Here is a 12,491-nt window from a genome sequence, read left to right on the forward strand (position 1 = left end):
ACGCTCTTTAAGTAGTACAAAAAAATCAAGAATATGAAAACATAGTAGTTTGTTGAGTACCTACTTTTAAAAATTCCAAAAATCAAAATTTGAATAAGTTCAAAGAAAAAAATGGCGGTTAGCATGCTTGCGGTGAATCACCCTGTATTACAATATTAGTACATAGGTATGGTTTTTTTTTTCTCGTTTCCCCGAGTTATATACTGCGGCACGCACAAGCCGCACGGACGACGCGCGACGTTATAATAAATAATAATATGAGATTATTATTGCCCGACCATTGACTTACTCCGCGGCGACCCAGATAAGTTACAGTACGAGGTCCTAGATAATTTACATCAAAAAATATAGCGAAACAAAAATAATAACACGGAGGACGGATGAAAATCGATGTTTGATATAATAACATGCAGCTGAAAAAGAAAACATGTAGCGATTTCATTGAGCGCAATCGTTCATCGTCAACGCGATTCGACACGAGCCAGCTGTACAGTCGGTGTCGAGTTTCACCGAGCAATTTCCAAAGCAGCACGTTAACAGGAAATTTACCAACGACAGCGATGGCAACTCAATACCGACGTGGAGCTTCCTAGTTCCTATATTGGTCGCGTTACTATATATTATGTGCCCATGATTTGAGTCCCCGCGGGATTATAGCTAAATCCATTGTCACAGTGCCGTCAATTTATTAGAATTATATTTCTCGATATCCTATCGTAACTGCTGCAGGTTGAATGATATTATATGATATATTATATTCATATACCTACCAACTTGATACTTTCGAGGGCGGACGAATATAGAAATGTAAAAGGGGCGATGGCTGGATTCATCTTGTGCAGTTTGCACCCGTATATAAGTCGTATTGTATAAATCATAGAACAATATAGAAGCGAAACTCAATCAGCTGATGGGTGAAGTGTTTCTGTAATCTGAAGTCCGAACAATGAAACTGTTTCCGTAACACTGGCATGATGTTATACCCATATTGAAAAACCGTTTCCGCCTAATTGGCAGGGTATTCTGCGCGGGGTCGGGTTGTTTCAACTGTTTATTTTTATCATAGATTACGTATGCCACACCTGGAGACCGTGTTCAAGGCCACAATCACCCGATTCGGCCAATTCACGGAGTTTCATACCCCTGGTATAAATTATTGTATAAAATATAAATTAAAATATTTACTCGTAGATGATAGTGTTGGTTTATCTCAATTATACAAGTTTATCGTAGCAGATAGTTTTTAGAGTAGATATTACACATTTATATTTTAAGCCAAATGTAGTCTATATTAGGTATAATATAATATAGAAAAATGAATGTATTAGTCTGTCTGTCAGTTATTTGTACATTCCTAAACCGTTCATCCAATTGCGATGAAATTTGGTTCAGAGATAGATTATACCTATGGGAAGAAGATGGGCTAATTTAAACAGGGTAAGGTACAGGTCCACCCGGGAGTAGCTCAAACATGGATTTTGAGATTTACGATGGACATTTTTGTTTATAAATGGTTACTATTGGTTTAAATAATAATTAGAGTTTTGTGAAACGGGATTGAGAAAAACAAAATGGTTTGAATGAAATATATTAATATTTTAACAAACGCGTAATAACGACTACATACCTACGTATTATTATTAATTATCATTATATTGTATATTTTATGTCTCCTCTAGTCAGATTGCATAGGTCATAACTTCTCGCCGTAATGCGAGTATCCACGATTTGATCGAATACATCTCGACGTATGTTTATAGTTTATATAGATAATTGATGTATGCGGAGATGTGATTCAAGTTACGCGTGTGTCACATATAATAACAATAATTATCATAATGATATATATTTGCGTTCACTGCAAGTTATCATAGGAAATGACTAATGGGATTCGCGTATATTATCTCAGATATTTTTGTATTCAAATAATCGCACGATTCGGTATCTCACGTGGCCCGTCGTGTGTTTGTAGCATTGTACTTGCATTCAGATCACGCGTTATTTGTCCTATTGTGTTTCATACAACTAACGTGGTGGATACTTTGCGGGGCGTTAAAATTCCTAGCTCAAAGCGTGGCGATAACAATGCCCGCGCGGAGAACATCCCGTGGGTATAATCATTATTATAATATTTCGTTTCGATGTTATTATATTATTATTTTTGCGACCGCTTCTTTAGAATACTAATGTGCGTCGTCGACGGGCCATCCGTGACGAAAATGGCTATAAACGTTGGTTTTAAAACGCCATGTCAATTAAATTTGAAATATTAAAAATATCAATATTTAGTAGATACATACCTATTAATAATAATGTTTACGTTTTAAATAGCATAATTTTTTTGATTTTTAACGACGAAAGGAGTAGGTAATATAAAATATATACATATATATAATAGATACATTAAAATGTACGTTTATATGAGCGCGTGGGTGTATTTATATCAAATAATTAATTTAGAAATGAAAAGTTTATTTTATCACTAATTATTAAAAATTGCGATAAATCGTGGGTATGTGATATTGATGTCAATAATGACCAGCGTAGAAAAAATTACGTCTAGTCATATTATAAACTTGATCATTTTCCATCTAGAGAAAGTGTGTATATTTTCACCACAGACGTGTGATGTCTCGAAGAGAAAATTCGGTCAATTACTAATTATTGTAGTTATATTTTTTTTCAGGGTAAACGAAAAAAAAAATCGCATATTTATTTTCTAAATAAATGAACTCTTATGTTGGGAAAGTGCAATCGATCAACAAAATAGTTATTATTGTTACCTAGTGACAGTATGATATAGGCAATAAGCATTCACACAAACAGATATTCGTACGCATTTAACTATGACCTTTGGACTAGATACCTAATATTTTATTATAGTAACGGACTTTTGTGCAACGGCGTCTCCTTGAATTAAGTACGCTCACGAGAGATCAGCAGAATCGGACAACCGCGCTTTTTCGGCTCGAGCGCACATAATAATATTCGACCTCAACCCAAATTTCACTGCGCGTTCTGTCCGGTGTGTGAATATGTGATATATAATAATATGTGGGTACCCACCGCAGCCTCTGATCGACGTGATCGTTATTCGCTCGGACCACAAATGAAACAATAATATCTATATAAATGTATTATAATGAGTAATGACGATGAACCTGCAGCTGCAGCGCACTGTGAGTAGATTTGTCGTTGTGAATAGGAATGACACTAACGTGGTTGGAAACTTGTTGATATTATTAATAGTGTAACTGTTGGAAATTACAGCATACCTATATGAAGATGTGTTACAAAGAGCGCAATTATTATAATAGAGGGTAAATCGTATTTGAATGTTTAAGTATCTTAATATCATATAAGTATTGTACAGATATTTCAACTGATAATTATTGCAGTATACATATTAATATGTGGTATACTAATGCAAATTGTAATAATAATAATATTCAACAATAATAATATATAGGCAGGTAGGTACAAAACAAAATAAACATTATGGACGCCTCCCCTTTCCCGCAGAAAATTTTAAGGAAATGTTATAAACTTATAAATTATTATAATATTATATTGTAATATCAACCATGCGCGGCCGGACTGTCGAGGGTCGGTGGCGGTGGAGACTGAAATACGCGCGAAAATCACCGCCAAAACGGTATATTATAATTTTGTTTTACTTGGAGTGAACATCCGGTGACGTCGGTACGCGGGGTGGCGGTGTTTCTACAACATATTATAGTATCGTTTTGCCTGTCGCGAAAACCGTGAGTCCGTGAGTGTATGAATAATTTAGGTGTTCCTATGTCGACGACGAAAATACTAACAGCATAAATATTTAATAAAGTAATAATAATAATTATTAATACGAAAAGAAACAGAATAAAAAAGGCGGCGGCGGCAACGACTAACTATAAAAAATAAAATAAAAAGAGACGCACTGCTCGCACACGCATACACACAAACAACCGGTTCGGCGGACTGACGAGACGAGTCTAAAATGGAGTAGGTACGCGTCGATACAGCGCGGTGTGGGCCGCCGCCGGTGCGCTCGCGAACTGCCGCCGCCGTCTTCCCGTTAGATGGACTTATCGTGTTGAAATAGTATTAATATATTATATAGGTAGGTAGTCTGTTTAACGATAGTTTTCTACCGTTTTTTTTAAGCGTTTTCACCGCGAAATTCGCGTTTTCTCGGACCCGTTTTTTATTTTTTTTTTAAACCTTTGATTTTGCCCTCTCCGAAACGAAATATTATTATTTTTTTTGACATATACCGTACAGGTACAGCATTATTGCGCCAACATTTTTTTATTTATAAACGCGAATAATTCGTCGTGTTTTTCCTGCACGCGTTCCTACGTAATATAATAAGGGCCGTTCTTACAATGTCTGGTTAAAGTTAACCGACACTTAACCGGCTGATTTCTGCCGGTAAAAAAATCTGTTATCAGTCGATTAGCGTTAACCGACACTTTACCGGACATTGTAAGAACGGCCCTAAGAGTCTTCCGCGTAGTATATAATTTAGTCATACTGTAGTCAATACAATAATAATATTAATTACAGCAATAAATGTGGTCATATCAGTTGGCAATTAAATAAAGTTAAGCTTCGAAATACTTTGTGAAAAAACCAAATTTTCTAAAATATATATTAATAATAATATATTCTTCTAAACACGGTAATAATCGCTAAAACTGAGGTATTAAATTTAATTAGTTTTGTTATGAAAATATTGTATCAAACTGCAGTCCTAGATTACAGGGAGGTCATTATATGAGGCACCTCCTCGGTGACAGTATAGTTTTATAATTTTATATGACATATTTTATAAGCTATACTATTATAAATCACTAGAATTATTTGTTTTTATAACTAGAATAATATATTTTATTTGCAGTGTAATATCGTTTAACATATACCGTTCGGGATTCGCCATAAGTAATCATTTCTATTACACATTTATATTCATCAGTAATAATAATATTATAACTTGTATATGTAAGAATTATTATTTTTCTGTTAAAATGTTATTATAAAATATTATTGATATAACTATTTTGAAACAAAATATAGTTCATTCGGTGCTTACTGCTTACTAATATATAATATAGATACTTGTGTATATTGTGTTCATTGTACATGATTTAGCATTTATATTTTTAAGGTGATGTGAAAAATAACTGCTCCGGGGTACGAAATATCTGAATCAGCGGCCTTGATGGAGTAATTAATTTTGTAAAAATAAATATTAAAATCATGCAATCAATTCCAGTGGGTAAACTTGTGTAAAAAAAAAATTACCCTGGACGAATTATTATTGCTATCGGCGTGAAACAAAAAGTACGATGCTCCTCCACACACGTTGGACGTGTGCGGTTTTGTTCTGATGTCGATCTCACGACGGGGTTAAGGTAGTTCAAGTACTCGTGAAGGGCACACCGCGGGCTACCCCGGAGGAACAGGTTTTTGCCCGACGTCGCTGTTGTCGTAGTCGTCGCGATTCAATATTTTTTCATACAAGCGCGATTTAACTGAGCACCGTAAACACAGTAAATCTATCGAGATTGTGAATGTATTTCTGCACCACGCGCATATATTTTAATATTAATCACGATGCAACCTAATAGAAGATATATTTGGCATTTTATTTATCTCTGAATAGGTTATAACTTATAAGTTATTATTACGATAGGTATACGAGTAGGAATACGCACCGGCGCGGCGTATGATTAAAAGAAAAAATATCTAGCACGTATTATATTTTAATACATTTAAATATTATTTTAATTATTTAAAAAAACCCCACTGGAAACTGTCTCATTAATTTAGTGTGTTTTTATTTACAAATCATTGCATACATTGCATACGATTCTAGGCTATACAGGACGTGGGTGAAACAGGATCTATAAGGTTGGCTTATGTTTTATTATGATATTCGTATTTTCTTGAATCTTAATAAATTCGGTATAGCCGTATAGGTTGAACTATTTTTCACCAAAAACATAACGTATAAAATAATAATATAACATTATGTCAACACTTTAGAATAACGGGAATAGATTCTTAGTATAAAACATAAATAGCTTAGAATATCAGTATATGATTATTTTGTAAATTTATAATGAGTAGACAAAATGATAATACAAGTTACAAAAGAGTTACAAATTCTGTACGATTGATATTTTTAACTAATACTAAATAACAACATGTTGTCGGAAACTAGTGTTGTGGAAATATTCACGTCAAACTGTATTTTTGTTAGACATTTTCAACTATTAACAAAAATATAGTGAATTTCTTATTTCCCAAAGTACCAACTTGATCAAATTTTCTACCCTCAATATTGAATTTAATTTTCTTCTCCAAAACTCAAATTGTAACACAAATAAATTATGTATTTGAATCTAAAATTTGAATACATTTAACTATTTAAGTTAGCAGATAACTCATGTTTATATTTATTTAAGTATTTTTTAACAGCATTTGTATGTACTATGTAGGTATACAAGTTAAAACATATAATTTTTCATGTTATTAACGTGAGTCGTGACACTTCTGAATACACAAAATATAGCAATAACAACCAGTTATGTACACAATACGCTTATTATAATAATATTTAGTATAATATTATGATTCTACTATTCTATTAAAGATGTGTACACAATGTAATTAATTATAGCTACACAAATGTATTTAAAACAGTGATTTATAACCAAGTGAAAGTATACATAATATAGTAATTTCTCATTCATGGACCACAAAGCGCAAATACTTCATCGCCACTCACCAGTTATTACCATTATGATATGTTTCTCTTCAAATCAAACGTAATATAATTGTAATAATTCGAATAAAAGTTGGTTCAATTGATTATGCTCAACAGAACCTTAACATGTCCTATTTAGCAACAGGAGTATATTACCGATAATTTTAATATTTTTTTCGTTATATTATAGACACCGGAATACTAATTTATACTCATTATATAGTAATACTCGAGAATCGACTATATACCACAACTACAGTCTGCAATTAATAAACGAGTACACAACCTTTTTTTTAAGTCCCAAGAAACGTCTAAATTATTATATTATGTGTATACTAGCGAATTCACTGTAAATATAAAATTTTAAAACACCATAATTTATGTAAATTGTTTAATCTATATTAATATTAAAATAAATATGAGTGTAGTATCTATTATATTTATATAATATAAACACTTCTCAAAATTTCATATTGTATCTGTGAAACAGGATGTATGACTGCAAAGTATCACACGTCGAGGGATCCGGGATGAGAGTTCATATCGACACGTTGAAATGAATAGTACCTATGTAAAACACGGTTACACGAAATCTGATTAACTATATATTATAACGTGTAGGTATAGGTAATACGATAAACATACGCGTTGCGAAAACTATGAAAATGTCGTTTACGGCGAGCAATGAAAGCCGAAAACGCCGAGTAACGCAGTTTAATCGGCTCAGTCATATTATTATATTGGTTTAGTTCTGACCTAAATTTCATGTATTTGGTTTACCGTCAATCGTCATAATAATTTTTGCGATACAGATTATACATTATTATAATATAGTATGTTATAATATTCCTGTGCAATGTGTTGACTTCATGGGATTTTGGGAAGACGGGAAAACACGGTGGTCAATCCTGTATACACGTATATACCTAATATTATAACATAATGATTCTAATATAATATTATTGTACCTCATGTAATTATATTATAATGCCTGGTGTAATCTTCTATAATAATCTTTTTACCTGACGATACAAGTTTGGAATGTCTTAAAATACACGGCCTTTAGTGGAAAAATTATAAACTCTAGTTCGAAGCTGGACAATATATAATTAATGTTTTTTTGTTAACTCATTTAAGTTATGTTTATATAGATTAGGTAGTGTGAAAACAATTAGAATTACCTTTTGTGAAGTGTTATATTCTAAATGAATAAATATAAATTATGAGTGTGCGAAAGTCCACAAAAGTGTATGTTATGGGTCACCTACATCGTAAATGCAGAGGGTTAAGAGGACGGGAAGAGAACCAGTTTTTCGATGGATCGGTACCTCGAACAATGGACCAGGCAGTATGAATTATCGTGTTTTTTTATTGTTTTCGTAACGGTTCTATAAATAATATGGCAAATAAAAAAATCAGAACATGCAAGTGTTGTATACTGCAGAGGCCGTCAGGCCGATACCTCTAAGGTATATTATTATTTAGTATAGATGCAGACGACTCAGAATCGCGATGGATATATTATATATATAGATAGATAGAAATCGACGATATAGGCGCGTATATTTAGGTATCCACAAAATTGACAGTGCGTAAAATATCTTGTGGTCGATCTAAAATACAGCAGGAATTATAATGGATCGAAATCGAAAGAAACGATTCAAATAGCGGATAACGCACGTGCCGGAATAAAAATAAACCAATAGACCCAAGTTCAGGTTCGACGACCTCGGCGTGAATACATCTAACACCAGTATAATATAGCAATAATATATAATACCTATATCCGTCGAAGCTTCATTGTAAATGCTCAACGTCCGTAAAACATATAAATGTGAATCTTTTGTGCAGAAATATTAGAAAAAAGTAAAATCTCTTGCAGTTTTTGATTCCCAGCCGTGACGTGGTGCTGTAGCACATTTCGTCGCAAATCACGGGAGACGCAAGCACAATAATATATTATGTTAAACGATAGTTAATTATCTGAGTATTTATGTTATGTTATGTTTATTGGAGTTGTTTCGCGTACGAAATAAAATCGAACCGTTATATTATCCTTTCGGAGGTTTTATTTTTATTTTCCACAAACATAACCTGCGGAATGCGAGCAGGAAAGCGACAACTACGACGACTATATAGGCACAGTATAAAGTATATAGATCATATTATATTATATTATACAATATAATATGTATATGAAACGAATCACCGCCATTGTTCCATAGAAATCGTTCGTTACGAATCGAAACCGAAAGCGCGTGCCGCCGAGTTTACCGAAATGACGTCAAACGCACGCGCAAGTATTATAATTATTATATTATATATATATATAATAATACGGCTCGAAAAAAATCCGAGAGCACGAAAACCGAAACTCATTCGTCATCGTGCTGTTATTATTTTTTTACTCAATACACGATTTACTTTTCGGTTTCGTCGACAAATCCATTGTAAAATACGCAGACTGTGTCCCGTGAACTTTTGTGTCTGCGACAAACGCTACGACATAACACATTATTATTACTATTATATTATTGTGTAACTTTTTCGGTCGGACGTATGTTATGTACAGAGTGTTTCACTGAACATCGTCAAAATTAATATAAATTAAAATATATTATACCGACACTATCGTTTATCCTTAATGATTTATGTGCGTATAGGTACTTGAATTCTAAGTGCCTCGGAGTAGTTTCCGATAGCGGTTATATACTCGGATATGTTTAAAAATATAGCGTGTTAAAAAATTCCAAAAATCAAAACTTGAATAAATCCATATTGATAAAATATGGAGGGGATCCTATAATAATATGTTAATCACACTGTAAAGTGTGTTTTGACACGGCAAACGAACGAGATATACTACCGCATTCTGTATATGCGTCGTCGTAAGTATATTATATTCTTTACAAATGATACAATATGTATTATACTCTATACAAATGTCATATCTATATGCATTGTCAAACGACGAAGACAATCGACATGCTTGATGATGGTAGTGGTGTACACGATAATTGTATATTATTATAGGTATATATTATAATAATTGTTACTTTTCGTCACTGATAAGTTATATATTATGTACTACTGTTAAAGACAAGCGGTGAAATCTGTACAAAAGAAAACAAATCTAATAGATACAAAGTGTACACAGGCATTCGAATAATCTCCGCGAGATCTCAAAATTGTATTAATGTACAGATAGTAAATAGTTATAAGTATTTTTTTCTCGCTCTTATGCACAGATAATATGATATAAAAGATAAAGTACTTGTGCATGAAACTAAAAAGTAAAAATTATTATAATAATATTACGAGCTTAACGCGTTAAACGTACATTGTGCAGGAAACGCGTACATACGCAATTCGGTAATATATTTAAATTATTATAATATTATAATAGCATAAAATTTGCACAACAATATTATAATATTATGCGAATTGACAACATTTTGTTTTTAATATTTTACTATTTTACTATAATGGAGCATTTAGAATATTATCAAAACACAAATTCGTTCGGCCGATTTTAATTAGCCTTGGATATTGTAATTTGTAATATATATATATATATATATGCACGAGTACAGCTGTAGTTCGACGATAATTATGTTATTATTATTATTATTATTATTATTATTATTTTACGATGTGACTATCCTTGATGTTTTATTCTGTAGGTTTAAAACACGTGTGGTATCTGTAGCTTGCAGGTGTATAGTCTTAAAAAGTATTCCTATAGAGGGCCAAAAAAAATATTATATACCCGTTTCTTACTGAGGTATATTATTAATCTAGCTAATAATAATAATAAAACACAATGTATAATATTATATTGAAATGTCGTTATGTAACAATATATAATATAAAATACGAGATAAAATATAAAAGAAATCCGTCTGACAATGGATTTTATCACGTGTAGTACGACGGATCTTCGTCAAATACCGTTTAGGTATATCATTATAATGTATTCGAACTCTCAACGAGTTCGACGATAACTATAACTGAATAGTATATATAGTATTTTGTATTTACAATGATTAAAATGTTTTTACGATTTGTCGTAAAAAATAATTAAACTGCTTTTTTACTATTAATTAATTAATTTTAATTAATTTTTTTATTTTCCGCGAATTATGAAATTGCGATTAATTTCTCAATGCGTATAGATGACGAACGTGACTAGCACAAACGTCTATCGGTCATCCCGTTATCGTCGTGCGTAATATGCTGTGTGTGTTGAAATACACGAACCGTGTAACTCAAACGCGTCGGGTTAAAACAATATTGCGATCAAAATTATTATAATTGTTTTATACGAATTTATTATTACGAGAACGTTGCAATGTACAAAATGTAATTGCTTTTTATTGTATGATAGGTATACATTGTATATGGTTATGGGGTAAGGCAAAGCATCCCATTTAAGAATGTTCAAACCCTATATATTATTTATTATGACTGTATAATATATAAACAAGTCTTCTGGTCGAATACTCAAATCTGATATTTACACATTTATACATAATATAGTATAAGCAAGGGAGTCCTCAAGGGGAGAAGGCAGGCAAGCCGGACAGTCGGCAGTTGTCCCTCAGACTCTTGTCTATAAAATGTTCACTGTTTATATAGATTTAACATGTAGGTATGTATAATATTTCGATTTACGACATATATACACAGTATTCAATACGTACATGAAAATTGTTTTTGTATATAAATAATATATTAAAATTAGGCTAGATTGCTGACTGTGATCACTGATAGCGTTACTTGAGCAACGCGTCGTCGTATTATATAGTTAGGTAATAAACGGGCCAGGTGAATATCCAATAATTATTTTAGTTGTTATTTCTATTACTTATTATAGATACTTAGTTTATTTATATGAATACACATTTTTATTTAAAAAAACCATAATATTTAAAAATTATATAGTATATATAATATAATACCTAATACCAATAGGTTATATCGGAAAATGATTTCCCCCCCACATTATAAACCCCGCGGACGTCCTTGTCTGTATAGACAAATGGTCGATATTTTTTTGGAAGTCCAAAAAAAACTTAGTTTATGCTTCAACTTACATTTAATTTATTCAAGTAAATACAATACGATGGTGTTTTTAATAATTATTATTTATAATTGGCTTAATTATATAAATTTCAGACAATTATAAATGTAGTACCTTTTTGGTGGTTGGGGGTCCAAGTCCCATTAACCACCTACGTTTATAAATGCACGTATTGCAAGTATATACACATATAATTAATCATTTTTATACAGTATGAACATTGAACCTGCAAATTTCGCTTCAGTTCAACGCGGACACGCAAAGTAGTCTGCGATGTTTAACTTGGTAGCTTACGATATAAAATTATAGAGAATACGGTGCACCCACTTCCTCGAATAAAAAAAAAATAATAATGATTTTTGCATCCTCTTTTCCGCCACGATATACGATATTACGATGTACATATACGATGTACCTACATATACATACACATCACGCTCGTTTATCAACAATATAATATTATTATACGCTGTTCGTGCTCAGGTCACGGGACGATACCATTTTATACCCAGGTACATGCATCACATAATGATATTATTATCACCACGCGCCGTTGCCATCGTAGGCGGGTATAGTACGAAAATGTACGCGATCGCGTTTCTTCCGGCGTCGTCGCCGACCGTGTCGCCAGCTGCT

The 12,491-nt window shown here is 32.4% G+C and overlaps 1 protein-coding gene across 2 annotated transcripts in view; it reads right to left on the reverse strand.

Annotated features, from left to right (window-relative positions):
• LOC100169555 (sodium- and chloride-dependent betaine transporter) overlaps window positions 1-12,491 on the reverse strand; it is a 49,509-nt gene that overhangs the window by 16,305 nt on the left and 20,713 nt on the right. Inside the window, exon 1 of one of the 2 annotated variants that reach the window (XM_003242660.4) lies at window positions 3,678-3,854. The exons of the other annotated variant lie outside the window; for it this stretch is intronic. The gene's annotated coding sequence lies outside the window, so the exon portion shown is untranslated. Of the gene's footprint in view, window positions 1-3,677; window positions 3,855-12,491 lie in introns of those variants that run through there. 2 annotated transcript variants of the gene reach the window in all.

This window comes from Acyrthosiphon pisum, chromosome A2, assembly GCF_005508785.2.
Source record: "Acyrthosiphon pisum isolate AL4f chromosome A2, pea_aphid_22Mar2018_4r6ur, whole genome shotgun sequence".
NCBI lineage: Eukaryota > Metazoa > Arthropoda > Insecta > Hemiptera > Aphididae > Acyrthosiphon > Acyrthosiphon pisum.